The sequence below is a fragment of the Pinus tabuliformis genome, chromosome 9 (assembly GCF_031772625.1).
Source record: "Pinus tabuliformis cultivar Carrire ecotype Pingquan chromosome 9, CPIR1, whole genome shotgun sequence".
Lineage (NCBI taxonomy): Eukaryota > Viridiplantae > Streptophyta > Pinopsida > Pinales > Pinaceae > Pinus > Pinus tabuliformis.
The window spans coordinates 1,940,185,161-1,940,203,354 of NC_142307.1; positions in this window are offsets into that span (position 1 = coordinate 1,940,185,161).

Sequence of the window (18,194 nt, forward strand, 5' to 3'; positions counted from 1 at the left end):
ATGACATATCAGAAGAATCAGAGGAAGAGGAGAAACATGCAGAACTGGAAACAATCAAAGGAAAAGGAAAGGTAAACGACATATATTCAAAACCTCCAAGTTTTTGTCCAGTTCCCAAGAACATTGGTTACTCTACAGAATTCTCCCAACAGTATGATTTAGAAGCTGAAGCAAACCTGATGAAGAAAATAGTCAGAGCAAATGATCTATTGTACATAACAGTAGAAATTCAATCAGGAAAGGATTGGGTTGAGGTAGATGCCTTCATCGATTCAGGAGGTTCAAACAATTTAGCCATGCCAAGTTTATTCAAATCCTCATGGAAACCATTAAGGAACATAATCAATTCAGAAACCATTGGAGGTAATGTAACTCTCATCCATTATGTAGATAATATTCCTATGAAAATTGGAGGGAACATTATAAAAATATCATCAATCCAGTATTATGATCAGTCAAGCAGTTTGATATTGGGCATTCCCTTTATAACATCAGTCCTCCCAATGACAATAGCTAAAGATAAAATCATCTGCAACATCATGAATAAGGCAGTCTATGTAAATAGAATTTCTTTGGCAGAATCAGATGTAAAAAGCAGAAAAACTAACAAAAACAAAAGATGAGGAAACCAGAAAAAGATAGTAATGATTGGCAAGAAGTATTGCAAACATATGAAGAAAAATAAAAAAAAACCATCATCTTAATAAAGCTATCAGAGAAGAAAGTTGGTCAGACGAACAAAAATAAATCCAAAGAAAGTTACTCAAATTCTGTTCCAGTGATCCCCAAGAATTTTGGGACAAAACAAGTCCAATGCAGGACATTGAAACACTCCATGATAACGGAGTGCAAGGAGGTGTTATTCCATGCACACCTCAAGATGAACAAGAAATGAAAGCTCAGGTAAAGGAACTTCTTAAACTAATTTTAATTGAAGAATCTACATCTCAGTATTCGTGCTCAGCGTTCATTGCTAGAAATCATGCAGAAGTGGTAAGGGGAAAAGCTAGGATAGTAATCAATTATAAAGCACTTAATGCAATCACAAAGGACTTCAAATATCCACTACCAAGGCAAGAGGTTATAATGCAGAAGATACAGAAGTCAAAAATCTTCTCAAAATTTGATATGAAGAGCGGATATTATCAAATACAGATTAAACCAGAAGATTGGCACAAAACAACTTTCACTTGCCCAGCCAGTTTCTTCCAATGGAATGTAGTTCCGTTTGGTCTAAAAAATGCACCTGCTTTCTTTCAATGACGAATGGACAGCATCTTTAGCAGGTATGATTTCATAATTGTATATATTGATGACATATTAATTCATAGTGAAAATATTGAAGAACATATTCTCCATCTGTATATATTCATAAAAGAAGTGGAAGCACATGGGATTGTGTTATCAGATCAAAAAATAGAATTGTTCAAAGAAACTATTGAGTTTCTAGGAATAATCGTCATCAATGGACAAATTCAGATGCAGCCCCACATTGTACAGAAGATAACTAGTTTCCCAGATGAATTACAAGACAAAAATCAAATCCAAAGATTTTTGGGAATTTTGAATTATGTACATAAATATATTCCTAAATTATATGAAAAAACAAAAGCTATTAGAAAACACTTGAATGGCGGATGGAGCAATTTAGTGACCAAATTAGTACAACAGATAAAAAAGGAAGCACAGAGCCTGCCAAAACTCAAACCTCCAGGAACAGGACAATTAATTCTTCAGACAGATGCATCAGATGAATATTGGGGAGCGGTATTGCTTGAAAAAGGAGAAAATCAAGAAGAACAAATATGTGCATATAAATCAGGTGAGTTTTCTCCTAGTCAGAAGAATTATTTCACAGCAAAAAAAGAAACTTTGGCTATATTCAATGGAATCCAAAAATTTGAATTATATCTTGCACCTGTGAAATTTATAAACAGAATAGATTGCAAGAATTTTCAGTTTTTCTTAAATGCAAAAATTGGTTGGCGAATGGCTAGAGGCAGATTACTATCCTGGCAAATATGGTTCCAACAGTATGAATTTGAAGTTCAATGGATACCAAGAAACTCAAATTGGTTAGCAGATGTGTTAACAAGAGAAATGAACAAGATGTTCAGATTCGGATTTCATACTCAATCAAATTCTCCTTTTGAGATGCCAAGAATAGAAGATAGCCAAACAACATTAGCACAAAGGGTTCAGATTTTAGAACAACAGATACCACAGCTTACAGATGAAACAAAAAGGCTGGTAGGAATGAGAATGAGAAGAAATGAATGGATTAACAAAATCAGAGGTTATAAAACAAAGAACATCAGTACTAAACTAGGAATCAGGGACGAACTCTGCAAAATTTATCCCTGTGAAGGGATGAAGGTAAAAATCTTATTTAGATCACTTACAAGTATGTGGTCTATCACATGGACACCACAAATGATACAGGTTCTAAAAATCATCAACTATTATCAGTTAGTCAAATGTGTAGATTTTGGAATGGGGATATATAATTCAATGAAATTTTTAGATCAATAAAATATTCCTATCCAAGAAGAAATAGCAAAATGGCCTAGGTCATTAAGAATCCCAAATTTTTGGGAAGAATTAAATTGGTCTTTCTATCAAAGTTGGGGAGAAGACTATGAAGCAGATGACAACTTTCCCATGTTTAATATTCTGGAACCTCATGCCGACTGGATAATAAAGGATGGAAGATGCACAAAAAAGAGAGAGATACGAATATCTCAAAACATTGAAAGATCTCTGAAATATTTAAGGATGACATCTACACCGTGGGAAACCATTGTTTTAACATATGATTTATCATTTAACCCATTTGATCAATTATGGGAAAAAGCAGGAACATCAGCAAGAGCCTTCAGACTAGTTTACAATAAACAATTAATTCAAGATGTTTTATAATGGTTTCGAACCTTTCCAGAAAAAGCATTATCTCACAAAAAGGCAATTATCCAAGAAGCAGAACGAATAATTGGAAAAGATAGAACAATCAGATTAAGTATGAATGTTAAATCTTTAATCACTTTAATAATTTGTTCAGGAAATTGGAATGATGATACATTATGTTTAATATGCTTGATGTTAACTTCAGGAAGCTGAAGCCATGTCATGTTTGATAATCAGTGGCTTAGAGGAAAAGACATAAATCTGCAATGTATGCAATGTATGCAATGGATAAAACACTCAATTGATAAAGAAATCGATTTCTCTGATCTTGCTGGAATAGAATTACATGTCAATCATCTAAATGCTGATAAAAGTTGGATTCAAATTTTCGAAGTAGACAGCCTAGCACATGCAGATGCCCTATGCAAAAAAGAAAGATACGACATGATGGGTAAATAAAAAAAGATCGAAATCGGACAATCATCAAAAACTAAAGAGGTTGATCCAGCACTGCCATGGTACGAAGATGCTTAGCTGGACCCCATTCTAGAGGAAGTGGATATCGAATATATTCTAGAGGCTCTAGAAAGACAAAAGGCGGAAGATGCCGATAAGACTTGCAATGACTGTGGAATGGATTCATGCATCTGTGACTACAGTCACAGTGAATAAAATTGTACATAAGAATATTTACTTTTGTAAAAGAAAGATTGAGTAGACACTGTGCGGGTACGATTCCCGGCAAGACCCTCAATCATTCTAGATTCTTAGTTTAGGTTTCAAATCCAGATTTCAGATCCGAAGAGACTTCTCTGGTCAATAAATAAGTGTTTTTAACAAAGAAGGAGCATCGTTCAAAACGAGCCCTCTTATGTGTTGTTATTCACGTGGTATGTACTTTTTGCTTGATTTAATATAGAAGCCTGTTGGGCCACCTGTCTGAGGACAGTCCTGTAATTCTCAAAAGATCTTGGAGAGTATAAGGCGAAAATGAAGACCTGAGGAGTGGTCGTGGTTCGCGTCTCTCGGTGAGAGAATTACCCTGGTGTTCGTCTTTCTATTTTTCAAGTAAGTACTAAGTCCAACAACCTTTTATTTGGAATATATATATATATATATATATATATATATATATATATATATATATATATATATATATATATATATATAGTAAGTGTATATATATAAGTATTAAGTTTTAATTTAAAAAATGTTATAAAATTAAACTAAAATAAAATATTTTGATTTTGAAATGAGTTATATTTTTTGGACATGTGGTATTGATAAGCCACGATATTGGTCCATGGTATTGTAACAAAGTCCATATTATTATGACTCTCAATGAATAGAAACTTTTTTTAGATTTTTTATTTTTTAATACATTTTTTATATCTGATAATTCAATTTAAAACCACATAAAAATAGTCATCAATCAATTAGAAAAAATCAATTTACATTTTAAAAAATTAAAAATTATTTTTTAATTTTCAAAGTACTTAGTTAATATTTATTTTTTTCAAAATCTTAATAAATTTCGTAGAATCTATTTAAAATTTTCAAAACTAATTGAAAGTTAAAAAAAATTGGCCAAAATAAAAAACACTATAACCTGCCTTGGCAAGTATAAATAGATAGTTTTTCGTCTATTCTCAAATGAAAATAAATTATAATTCGACAATGAATGGAATCATGCAAATTCTTATAACGACTAAATAATTTTACGAATACCTGACAAAAACCGGGATGTTGCAACTCATTAACCATGCAAAAGTCATCATTCCATAGGAGCCCACTGCAATCGAGGGTTTGGCTCAGTCAAGGGCAAAAATCAAGGCGAATTTACATCTCCTGTTGGAAATATTACTGTTAGTTTCACCAAAACTGGGACCCCGGACTTCACAGAGGTCGAAACCACGACGGGAGAAGGCAATGAAGCCAACGACGAGGGTTTACTCATGAATGGGAGTGTTTATTATAATGGAGAAGCCACAGTTGTTGAGCAAGAGCCCTGTAACAGTGAAGTTGTAATTGTTGAACAAGAACCCTGTCATAGAGAAGTTGCCACTATTGAGCAAATCCCTCGCCTAAATCCCTAGAAGATGCAGTGCCTTGCCCTGAGGGTTTATTGGGGTTTCTGAAGTAGATCAATGTTGGGGAAGACGCTTGTGAGAAGGCTAAGCATGTCATTGCTTTCAAGCCTTTTCAAATCTTGATCAAATTGATTTTTGGGCATTCGATGTTTTTCTGGGTCAAATCTACGGATCTAGTAAAAGACCTCAAGCTATCGCTGGAACTCAAAACAGGGCCACCCTCTACATTACAACACCTTCTTTTTGAAGGTAAGCAAATGGAAGATCTCTTTCCTCTCTCTGTTTATAATATATGTAAGGATGTCACAGTTTTCTTGGCTCTTTGACTACATGGGGGACCTTTGGGAAAAGCCTTCCTCTTCCCGAGCCTTCTCTTACAAAGACGTGGTCCTATACCAAGTTCCCCAAAGTGCAAAGCCGCCTCAAGAATGTCCCGAGCCCTTAATCAAGGCGGCTCAAGCCGATGTTACTCTGGGTCCTTTTATAGTAAACAAAGCTGAGGATGTTTTTTCAGTGCAAATCACCCATCCATATATGGATGGAATGTATGAGTTGTTGGTAGGTGTAGTTTCAATGGGCTATGGCCATGTACAACAAACCTTTGCCAATGTATCCATTCAACTTGGACCAAGGCATGCAGGGTCATTTTTTATTCCAAGAGTTTCTTCATCATCATTCTTGACAATTATGTGGATTACCAAAATGTTCTTTCAAGGGGCCTTGGTTTGGGGGGAAGTTGAGCTCTTCCTGACCCTTTGGTTCCTAGATTTTGACCCCTCCATAGTTGTGATCACAAAGCTACCCATTGGGTTAGAATCTTGAATTTATTAGCCCATCTATGGCATTCTTCAGTGTTTCTGGGTATTGGAAACACCTTGGGTCATTTTCTGGCCACAAATCCCTCGCAAGGCCAGTGTGGAGTCTTCACCTATGGCAGGATTTGCGTAGAACTTGATATCGGCAAAGGATTTCCTAACAGAATAAATTTAAAAATAGGTATTTTCACTGGACCCAGCAGCTGTACCACAAGAACACTGCTTTTCGATGTCAACTTTACCATAAAACAGGTCATCTTCAGAACTCTTGTTCTCAAAAACTAGCCAAATAAAAGCCTAGATCTAAAGAATGGAAGCCATGCAACCCTCCTCCTTGAGAAGAGGAGGATTCCACTTCCTCAGATCTGCAAGATGATGAGTTTGATGATGACATGCTCCCATCGGACGAGGCCCAAAATTCAAATCTCCAAAAGCCTCATGAAGGAGGTCAGGAGATCCAAGTTTTGTTAGCCAGGAGAGAAGAACTCAATAAAAAAGTTTCGACGGGTGCCATGAAGTGCGCCCATGAATCAACCTCCTCGAACTCTGACAAGCGTGCCTCCTTAGATTGTTAGAGCAATCTTAAGGTAGATTTGATAGCCACACCTCCAAAAGGTTGGATCAAAGTAGCAAAGAAGAAAGGAAAGAAAGGATGCACTGGTGATCAACGCCAAGCTACGTGATTCCAATGTTTCTATTTTTTCGTTTTATATATGTGTTTTGTACTTTGTTTCATAGCCACCTTTAAGCATTTCTGTCTATGCCCATCTTTAGATCAATTCTATCATAGGCTATTAATGTAAAACTTTTTATATTAACAAAAAAAATTGTATTGACTTACAAAAAAAACAAGTAAATAATTTTAGGCAGACAATTTATTCATGTATAATTACACCATGATATATATATATATATACATACTCATTCTGAAATATAGGTTTATTCGACCATTAATATATTCACTTATATATGTTTAGGAAATTTTTAATACTCAACCCGACATTCGCTTCTATGTGAAAGTATTTATTTGCATAAATATTTATGTCACGTTTTCTTCCTATCTATTATTGAATGCAACTCTGCACATTTAAACTAATGGTAGTGTAACCATAAACCGTCCATATGCATACTCATTGATTATATGAATTTCAGAAGTTCAAACTCCTTTACCACATCAATGTTAGAATTTGATGACCTTTGGTTACAAAGCTGGAATTGAAGGCTATCTCATCTATCGCCTAATCAACACTTATTTGATTTATTAATTAAAACTCATATTTATAACTTATTTGATTTATTAAAACTTATATTAAATAGGTTTAATTGTATGAAATACATTTATCTCTATTGCAATTTTTTCATCAGCATTTCTCTTATGAGTTTTTTTATAGCGCTTCAACCTATGATTTCGCTTATTGGTTCTCCTACCTCTTCAATGTGATTTGTTTTATTATAGCACTTCAACCTATGATTTCGCTTATTGGATCTCCTACCTCTTAAATGTGATTTGATGCAAAATAATTCTTGAATTGTTTAGTCACCATTTATCTTAAGATTAGTAAAAAGACTTATTACTTTTAAGACTTAATGACTTTTCAACACCTAAATATGTAATACTTTGAAAGATTAAACATGTTAAAACAACTTTGTTGTTGTTAAATCCTCTCTTCCATAGTATTGTCTATACATATTTTCCTTAAGGTCTAAAGTTCTTACATGCATTGTTATTATGTATTTTTTAAAAACAAGAATGAGTATTGCTTAGTTAAGTCCGCGCTTGGTCACGACAAGAACCAGGGTGAAATACATTGCAGAGTGATTCTCAAGCATCACAGTGGCCATGAGAGAGCTTTCAAATCCAATTCAAACATAGTAAAAAATTATATTATACGACAACACTCTTATTCTTCTAGTACTATATATACGACAAAACTTATGCAGAAGATAAATAAATTGAAAGCCAAACATCTAAAGTAGTTAATCCATGGGTGAAGCCAGCTGATTTAGGTCTATGTCCCTGCAAAGTTCAATTGACGGACTGTCAACCTTGGCAACTTGCAACTAGAGATCCACCACAATGTTATGAAGGGCCTCCACTTCATCCTCGAGCCGAGAAATCTTCTTCCGCTGAATTTCTATGGTGTCCAAGGTGGAATTGTCAGTAAGGCTCTATTGATGAAGCAAACTTGGAGGTCATAAACATCAGCTCCCAATTCTGCAAGTTCTTTGCAACATTGTTCACATGTGGGAGGCATGGCTTCAGGGTTGGAGTGATTACTTGCAGAGGCACTACGCTTGTCAAGGTTCTGAGCCACTCTCTAGGAGCATTGGTGACGACCGCCCTAGAATACGAACTCCATAATTGAGCCAACAAACCAACTGTAGGTGGACATGAAAGACCAATGAGAGACATTGGGATCACAAGCGTTCTAACTCTCAGAATATTCCTCTGAGGAGGTGGTGACACAACAAAAATCGAAGATGGAAACTACCAAACAACTGAACTCATGACTTGGAGAAGAATAGGGAGAATTACCCTTTCCTGAACAAAATTTTCTCCTTCGAAATTACGTGGACCCTTGAACAGAGACAATCGAGAGGAGCCGAGCAACCCAACTCCAAACGAAAGGCAGCTTGCGGCCAGAAGCAAATTGAGGAACCGGTTCACTGCACATTTCCTCAAACACTAATTTATGCCCATTCAAATCGCCGATGCTCGTGTGAAGTTCTATAATTGCAACTACTTTTCCTAGATCATCAACTTGCAGCCTAAGATGAATTCTAGTTTAGAGGAATTGATAAGAGAGTGAATTCCTTGTCTAATCCTTGGCATGTGAATTAAATGTGGCACACTAGATAATGGGTGTCAAAGAGTTTCTGCCTGAACCTACATGATTATAACCTTAGTGAACTTAATATTATTAACTACCCACACATCTTCCTCCTTGGAGCGCCAATCCGTTGCCATGTTCCATCTGTTGGTGAGCTACGAACAGATGGAAGAAATAATGAGAAGAAGAGGGGAGAGAGGAGGGGGGAATAAGGGGGGAGAGGAAGGGGGAAGGAGGGGGGAGGGGACAAAGAAATAAGGGTGAGGGGGTCGAGGAGAGGGGGGAAAATGAGCAAGACACAAAGGCACTATTATAAGGATAAGAAGATTAAAAAAGACTAAGATATCCAACAACATTAAGGAATAATGCAAGACCCCAAGACCTCATTGACATATGTTTTCCCTTGTTGTAAGAGGCAGCCCTATTGGCCATTGAGTCTGCTTCAACATTAAGAGATTTGAGAACATGGTAGGAGGGGGAGCTAGAGACATATGAGAGGAGGCTCTTAACACATTGAAGGATTTGGTTGAGTGCATTATCTTTAGGAGAAGATTTGGTTCTTGAGTATTTGATGATGACCAGGAAGGAGTCTCTTGTGATAGTGAGGTCTTTAACGCCTTGCTGAAGGGCGAGGAGGAGGCCCATATAGAGCCCATACATTTTTTCACTTGATTGTTTGTTTTCTTACCCAGGCCCCAAGCATACTTAATTAATGTTTTTCCTTCGGTATTGTGAATAATCCCTCCCCCTTCTACCACCCCTGCATTGTTATTATATATTAATAAGTAAGAACTATAAACATTATTTTTTGTGAGAAAATATTTTTATAAATTTAGATTATTATAAATTTAAATTATTTACCATTAGGTGTAGCTTTATACATAAATAATCTCATTATTAGGTGAAAAATCCAAAATAAATTCTTTGTAAATAATATATTGATTAGGTATCCTTTCATAATTGTCTTACTTACATAAGCTTGAACAGTAGAAGACAAAAGTAACTGTGTTTTTCTCATGTTTGTTTTGGCTAGGTTGGCTCATCGAAAATTGAAACCATATTTAACTTACACATTTTGGCAACAATACTCCAACTAGGAAAACCACATTTTATCTTATGCATCTTCCCTTTCAAAGAAATAGTGATATATTATGTGAAAGGATGAAACCATAGTTTCTTTTCATGGCCTTCAAAGCCATGCATGTTTATTTTTTTTCTCACTTCGCTTACATATATAATCAGTCACTTTGAAAAGCGCTATTGCTGCAAAATCACTACAACCTTGATAATAATAAAAAATCGCCAACTAATTGTTCAACGTGTCCAACAAGATGCAATTGTTTCTACAAATTGTTGTTCTCAACATTGTCCACTCTATACAAAGTGAAAGCTTGTAATACTACAATACTATATCAAAGGAAACACACATCCAAATCACAATTTTTCCAATGAAATTTAATGAACATGTTGCATCGAGTGATCTTCAACAAGGACCATTTATACCACTCATTAATTGGACCTGTTGATTCTTTAAATAATGCATTTAATATTGATCCTTGGTTTCCTAATTCAGTTACCTGGTCTCTACTCCATGTGCATCCTACTCTCATTTATTCTTTCCAATTGTCTTCTTTGATACTAGATTATTGAAATATTGGACCTGCAAGTCATCGATGCCACTGCGACATTAATTGGGGTTTGATGGTTTTGTCACTCCCATTTGCTTTCCATTCCCAAGGAAACTCCTCACTAATCCTAGAACCACTACAAAAAAATTAATGCTCTTTTTCTTAACTCACTTTGTTCATTTCCATATAAATATGTATTCCCATAAAATTATTGAACCCTTATTAGCGAAATTGGGTCTTAAAGGTAAGTAGAAGCAAACGTATCTTTGCATAAATTCAAGGACTGACAAGACACATATCATGATCAAATTTAACCTTATGATGTCAAGATTATCTCCAAAGGCGATGTTTAAACAAACAAACAAAATGTATAACCATTATAATAATGACTAAGCAAAATTATTACAACCCAAGTCCTCAGTAAAACATTGCCTTAGGGATGCTTCATGAATTCCCCAACATCGACTTCAGTTTGTAAAAGTCTCTAGATGATTTAGGCCTCCTTTCCCACAGAGTGTTCAATTCAAAGGCCTCCCTTCCCCTCCATGGATATATTTACGCATTCCCCCATAGTCTCGTCTAGATATGGGAGGGAGTCCAAAATAAATCTTGACATCAAAACCAAACCCAACTTCTACAAATCACACTAAGAAAAGCATTATTTATGGTCTAGGTTTTTTTCGTGTGCTCACTCTTAGTTCCAAAAATGGTTGTCGTTGCTGGGGGATCAACTCCCCACCTCCTTCTCGCTCCACATCGCCATCTCCAATGGCTATAACTTTCAATGAGCTTGTAAAAACTGGTATTAAGTCTTTGAAACCCAAACCTAAGAAATTTGTTAAGAAGTTGGATAGAATTTTGAAAGTGCAAGCGAATCCAAGTAAATCTCAAGCAATGGTTATCAATGTAGTTTAAAGAGGTTTGGTTGTCTAATTTATGGGGGTTTGGCATTCGCCAATATCTCTAAGGTTGTGGGTGGAAAGAAACTGGAGACTCCTTTTTAAAGGGCATATTGAGTGTTCCTTCTGTGGCAAAGATTTCTTCACCATTTTATTTGACCTTAAAGAAGATCGGAATCTCATATTCAAGAGTGACCCTTACTTCATGGGTGCTGAGGATCTTTACTTGGATCATTGGACCCTAGATTTTAATCCTGAGAATGACGTTGCCTCAACAATTCTTGTATGGGTAAAACCTCCTCACTTACCTCTTCACTATTGGGATGTAGATAATCTAAGAAACATAAAAAATTCCTTGGGAAGATACATAAATAGAGCATAACCAAGAGATTTATTGTATGCATGTGTTCATATATCTATACAAGTATACCTTGATAAAGGCCTTATGAAATAAATTCAACTCACATATATAATTGGTCTTTCATTTAGTAGGTGGATTATGACCATATCCCTTTCAAGTGTAAACAATGTCATGATTATGGGCACTTTGCTAGGAATGGCCCCAAAAATGAAGATGCCCTCGAGCAGCAAGAGGATGGGGATCAATGGAAAATCCAAAATAGAATAAGAGGAAAAACATGTAAACGTCCCCAAATGAGCTAGGGTCCCACCCAATGGGCCCCTCCTCCTTCATCAGGTCCTCATAATGCAGGGATAGATTTGTCTCCAGGAGCTAGGAAGAAGATATATCAAAATGAAAATTAGTTCGTTGTATTGGAAAATGAAGTGAATGAAGGAGAAGTTCATGGGGTTGAAGAACCCAAGCAGACTCAAGGGGAAAAGGGAGATGGTGAATCCCATGATGAGAATAAAGTTCCAGAACCATAAGATGACCTTGTGTGAAATGTCTCGACAGAAGATGTAGGTTCGAAAAAGGAAGAATATTTTGCATCTCCACAAACAGAGAAATGTCACCTTGATTTATTTGCTTTAGTTGATGACAAATCGGAAAATGAAATGGAAAGGGGTTTCAATCCCACAAAATATACAAGGAAAGAGAGTGGAAAATCTAACTGGGAGCTTCAATCAGCTCATGTAGAAAGGGATGAAGAAAAGGGAACTCAGACGGTGATTAAAATTCCTTCCTTCAGACCCCCTAAAAATCAAAAGAAATATGATTCCTCTGACCCTAATCCAGTTCAGGGTATTAAAGCTTCTAGAAAATAATAAATATCATCTCCTAGAATTATTGGAGGTTTAGTGTGAGAAAAGGGAATCTGAAATCAAAAGCTTAATTGGATCATAAAATATCCATGTCCTCCTCCTCCATGAGACAAAATTAGGGAAGCGTGAAGATTTAGCAAAACACTAAACAATTTGGAAAGGTAGTATATCATTTGTGGTAAGTTCATGGGGCGCTCCACGCAGATTTTGCACTCTATGGGCATTCTCCTTCTTCAATTTCCATAAGAAGAAAAATATCAACATTGAATTGTCACTAGATTGATTCATCTCCCATTTGGGAAAATTTGTCACATAGTAAACATTTACATGCTAAATATGTATCATGACAAGTTAAAATGTTAGAATTCTTTGTTAGGACAAAGGGAAACCCTTCTCAACTCCAACTACATTTTAAGAGGGGACTTTACTGTTACAATTCACTAGTGGGAAAAGAAAGGTGGTAGTATTGTAAGATATCATTTTCAAGAAAAGATGGAGGATTTGATTTCCATGTTAGACCTGGTCAATATCAAGCCTAAACTCTCTAAATTTACTTAGAGCAATGAAAGGGTTGGTCCTGGACACATTGCAATAAGATTGGATCGATTCCTTGTAGGGAATGATATTTTGGTTCAAAAAAATTCTTCCTCTTCCCTTCATTTCTCCTGGGGCGGTTCTGACCTTCACCTAGTTAAGCTTCTTTTAGAGTTGGAAGATTTATAAGGTCCCTTCCCATTTCGTTTTAACCCTTTTTTGATGAATGATGAGGGTTTTAAGCCACTAGGTCATAAATCATGGTAAAGGTAGATTATTGGTTCTCTTGCCTTCGTATGGGAATAGAAAATCAAGGGCTTAAAAGGGGAAATAAAAAAGTGGGTGAAACAAAGGTACAAATCTCATAAAAAAAAGAGGAGTAGATCGAATCCAATTTGGAGGGACTCCTTTTGAAAATGGAAGAGGCTCCAGTCACTGAGGATTTTCTTACTAAAAAGCGAAAATCCTTTTAAGAATTCCATCAAAAATTAAAGGAAGAAAAGGGGATTTGGAGACTAAAATCAAGAAGTTTGTGGCTAAAACTAAGAGATAAAAATACTAGTTTCTTCCACAAAAATCAACAATAAGGGAATGGAAAAATAGAGTTGAGTATATGGAGCTTAATAGGGAGATTATTTCAGATCTAGATAGAATAAAGGATGTCACTTTAAATCACTTTAAGTGCTTATATAAAGAAGATGGAGATGCTCATGTATATTTAGTGGAAGATTTTTTGGGCCATATTCCCCAGCGAGTTTCAAAATTGGACAATGTCAAGCTTTTGATTCCTATCACAGAAGAAGAAATTATAAAGGTGCTATGGTCATTCGATCTAGATGAACATCATGGTCACGATGGATTCACATGACACTTTATGAAAAAATTTGGAACATAATTAAATGTGATATGATTAGAATGGTGGACTTCATCCAAAAATCTAGTTGAATGGGGGGCACTCTCAATTCATCCTTCCTTGTTATGGTTCCTAAATATGTAAGGCCCTCTTATTTCTCTCCCTTCAAGCCTATTTATCTTTTTAATTCCTCATATAAGATTATGACAAATATTATTTCTTAGAGACTCATGCTTCTTCTTCCCAATCTGATCTTTTAAAATCACAGAGTGTTCATTAGTAAGAGGCACTTAATGGAAAACTCTGACTTAGTACATGAAGCCATACATTCCAACAAGTCCAGAGGAGATGAAGGGATGGTCATAAAGTTAAATATGGCCAATGCCTTTGATCATGTGCATCATTCTTTTCTCTTTACTACTTTAGGAAAAATGGGGTTCTCTTCTATTTTTATATCTTGGTTCAATGCTTGTATTTTTGGACATTGGATTTCCCCTCTTATTAAAGGATTTGTGATTGGTTTATTTAAAGCTTCTAGGGCCTCAAGCAAAGGTGCCCCCTCTCCCCCATTCTTTACATTCTCAATGTTGAATCCTTGAGTAGGAAGTTGGAAATTGAATGAAGATGTCACTCCCTCCTAGGATTCCAATTCTTAAAAGGTATAAAGAGCATAAATTACGACCAGTTCATTGATGACATGATCCCTCTTGGTAGTGCATCTTTCATTACAGTGTGACACTTCAAATATATTTTGGATGATTTTGTTCATGTCTCAAGAGGATTGATAAATTAGGGTAAGTCATTTGTATTCTTGGAATGTTAGAAAAATATTGCATGGAAGGATGTTAAGAATCTTGAGGATAGTGAGAAAGGATGAGTGGACCAATTTCAAATATTTGGGCTTACCCATATGTCTCATAATGTTCACTCATCCTTCTTAGGGTCATGCCATTAGCAAGTTTAAATCCAAATTTGAGTAATGGGTGGCTCATTGGCTAAATCTGGCTGAAAGATCAATTATAGTTCAATCTATCCTTTTAGCACTTCCTATATTACAATTCTCAGCTATGTTGGCCCCCATCTCAGTCAGGTAGTAAATGGCTCAAGAAATCAGGAAATTTCTCTAGCCAGGAGGCAAGACAAACGCTACAAAGTTTCATCTGGTGAATTGGAAGGTGGTTAGGCTTCCAAAAGCCATGGGGGTTTAGAAATAAAGACCCCCTTCTAATAAATGTAACCCTTAGGGAAAACCTAGTTTGGTGGCTAATCACAGGGGATAATGATTTCTGGAAACAAGTGCTTCATAAAAATATCTTAATGGGGCGAGATAATCTTGTATTCATCATATCCCTCAACAATAGAGGAAACTCCCAAATATGGCATGTGATGCTGGATTTTATTCCTTTAATTAGGTCTCAGCTTACTTGGATTCCAGTAAATGGGAAATCAATAAGTTTCTTGATTGATGAAATTATGGGAAATCCTCCTCTATGCTCAAATCCCCTATTTCATCCACTACATAATTGGTTGATTTCCTAGCATAAAATCTCTCTGTGGGATATCTCCTCTTGTTCATCTAAAGGATATTGTTTGTGTTGGGCTTGGGGTGACATTCTAGGTCACCTTGTTGGTATTTGCATCTCTTGCTAGATGTAATCGTTCCTTCTTGTTAGATTGTTACTCTCAGGTTTGAGGAGGTGATTTGTATTATGTGAAAAGGGGTTATAAATATTTGCTCTTCCCTAATATTAGATTTTCCTATTCTCGATTTATGCCTTTATTTGGAGCTTTGATTGCCTCCCAAAAACTAATATTTTTTACTAGGCATTAGCTCAAATGAAGATCCTAACAACTGAGAATTTATTAAAAAGGGAAATTGTTGGACCTTTCTGGTGCACCTTATGCAAGCACACTGTTAAAAATATAGATCATCTCTTCTTGGGATGCCCTTTCACAATTTAAGTTTGGGGAGGAATCTTATCTCAATTAAAATCAAGGATAATTTGACCTTCTTCGCTATATGACTTGTTACGAAAAATGGGGAAAACGTTATAGTGGCTATTTTGTAGGGAAATAATTTATGAAGAGAATATGGGAAGTACTGCCTAAATATGTATGTTGGAAAATTTGTTTGGCTAGAAATTTAGTTGTTTTTAAAGATGAAATGGTGGATTCCATCAAGACGGTGAAATAAACAAGAGGGATTCTTGGAGAATATTTCCAAGCTAATAAAATAAATGAAAAGGTTCAAAAGTTGGAAGGGGGGGAATCAAAATAGATCAAATTTTTTGATCCCACGTGGGCCATTAGGGAGAATACACATCTCAGTGAGAGATGGAGAGTAAGATTATCTAAGGAGGAATTTGATTAGTGGCTCTTGGAGCAGAAACATGTCTTCTTAAGCTTCAATGGAGAATTAAAAGGAAACCCAAGGGTGGCAAGAGCGGGGGGGGTCGGGATGGGGTAATCTTTTGCCCTGAGAATCAAGAATAACACAGGTATGTTTTGGGTTTTGGTCACACTTCCAACAACGTTGTTAAATCCTATTTCGTGTATCAAGGATTAAGGTAAATTGTGAATCTGTGAATTAATGAGGTGATTCTTTTTGGTGATTCCTTGAATATAATTCACCATTTATATTTAATATATCTCCCCTTAAATACAAAGTTAAGTCATGTTTTCAATCGGATTTATCAATTGTATAATTTTATCCCCAAGAAGAAATGTCTCCATGTTCTTAGATCAAACAACTTCAAGGTTGATCACATGGCTAATTTAGGCTCAACGCTAAAGGTGAACTTTGGTGGCAAGGGAAAAACAGTTATGTCCCACTTCCTTAATAGCTTTTTTTTTTTAACAAGGTCGGGTAGTTTATATATTACCAAAAGCTTTGATGGAGCAAGCTCATATTACAAAAGGCTATACCATGAAAAACATCTAAGCCATGAGATAGGAACGTAGTCTCTTCTCCTAGGCTTGTGTTCAAGACTTCATGTATTTTTATGTGTATTCTAGTGTACTGCCTAACAAACTGACCTACTAGAAAGAGAAATTTGCATGTCATGGGCTCTCTGACAGTTTTTCAAGGCTTGTAGACTGATTGCTCCTGATTTGACTGGTTCTTCTTGTCATAATTGTCCGAGTTCTCTCCTTCATTGCTCGAAGAGTTCTCTCCTTCAGTGGGTTGAATTCCATGTGATTTGTTTGCTTGTTCTTCCTTTGTCTCTGCTTTCTGCTCCAAATTTCATTGTGCTTCTTTGATTTTGTGTTGCCTGAGATGCTTCTTCTTTTGTTGTTGTTGACCACTTTCCTTTTGGCGTAAACGGGAACCGTTGGATGTGTCAACGAACGAGGTTGTCAGAAGATTAGCGGCTAAGATTAATTCGCAAAGATTGGGATCAGAGGATGGACGGTGGAGATTAACCAAAGGAGTTGATGGAAGAGGAGGCTGGAGGAGCCGTCGCAACCATCGATGGTTGACAACTATGGTCATCGGGCGTGAACAAGTCCGCATGTTAACCGAAGAGAAAGGCGGGATTAAATGCAAAGATGGTATTTCGAGTAAGTTATAAACCATAATGGTAAAAGGGAGGGGTCGCCCGATTCCATTGACTGAGGGACACGTAGCATCGGAGGAGAGAGAGAAAACCGCTTTTTGGGTGGGTAATCTATGTGCTTGTTGTCTGCCCAAAATCGGTGGGAGTCATCCGATCCTATGAGAACAGATCAACGATGGGGATGAGTTGCGCAGATTTGATTGTACAGGCTAATCAACAACCGTCAGATCGAGCACCCGATCAATGGTCTTGATTTGATCGGAGATCAGAGAAAGGAGGGAGCAGCAATGCGGAAAATTCTTTGGAGTGCGGGCCTGACGATAATAATAGATGCAAATGAATGATTTTTTGAAGTCCGAATAAAGCACTCGGACAGGTTTTTCCCTTGTAAATCGATAGAGCTGAAGTCCCTGCGAACGACAGAAATGACGAAGGGCCAAAGTTTGGTTATATCAGTCAGGGAGGAGGGCTGATATAATGAGAAGGGCAGATGGAGGGCGTGGGTGCTCAGAAAGGATTTGCACTCGCTAAGAGGAGGGAGAGAAGGCAGAGAAGAGATACGAAGAGAGCAAGTTGGGTAAGTAGAAGGGTGGGAGCTTAAGCTGAAGTCTATGAGCTGAATAGAGGAAACACTGTTGGCTATTATAAAGGACAGGGAGGGTCTTTGAAACCAAAGTATCACTATAATAACATGGAAAATGGAAATTTCCTCGCTGAAATTGTTGCTGCAATTTTTGTGAATGTACCCTCTATTCTTATAGTGCTTTATCTCAACCCGAAACCTGCCTTCGATGAGATAGATTACAACGTAGTTCTTGTCACTAATCAGAAACTTCATTCTTGTTGTTGCTCAAACGAG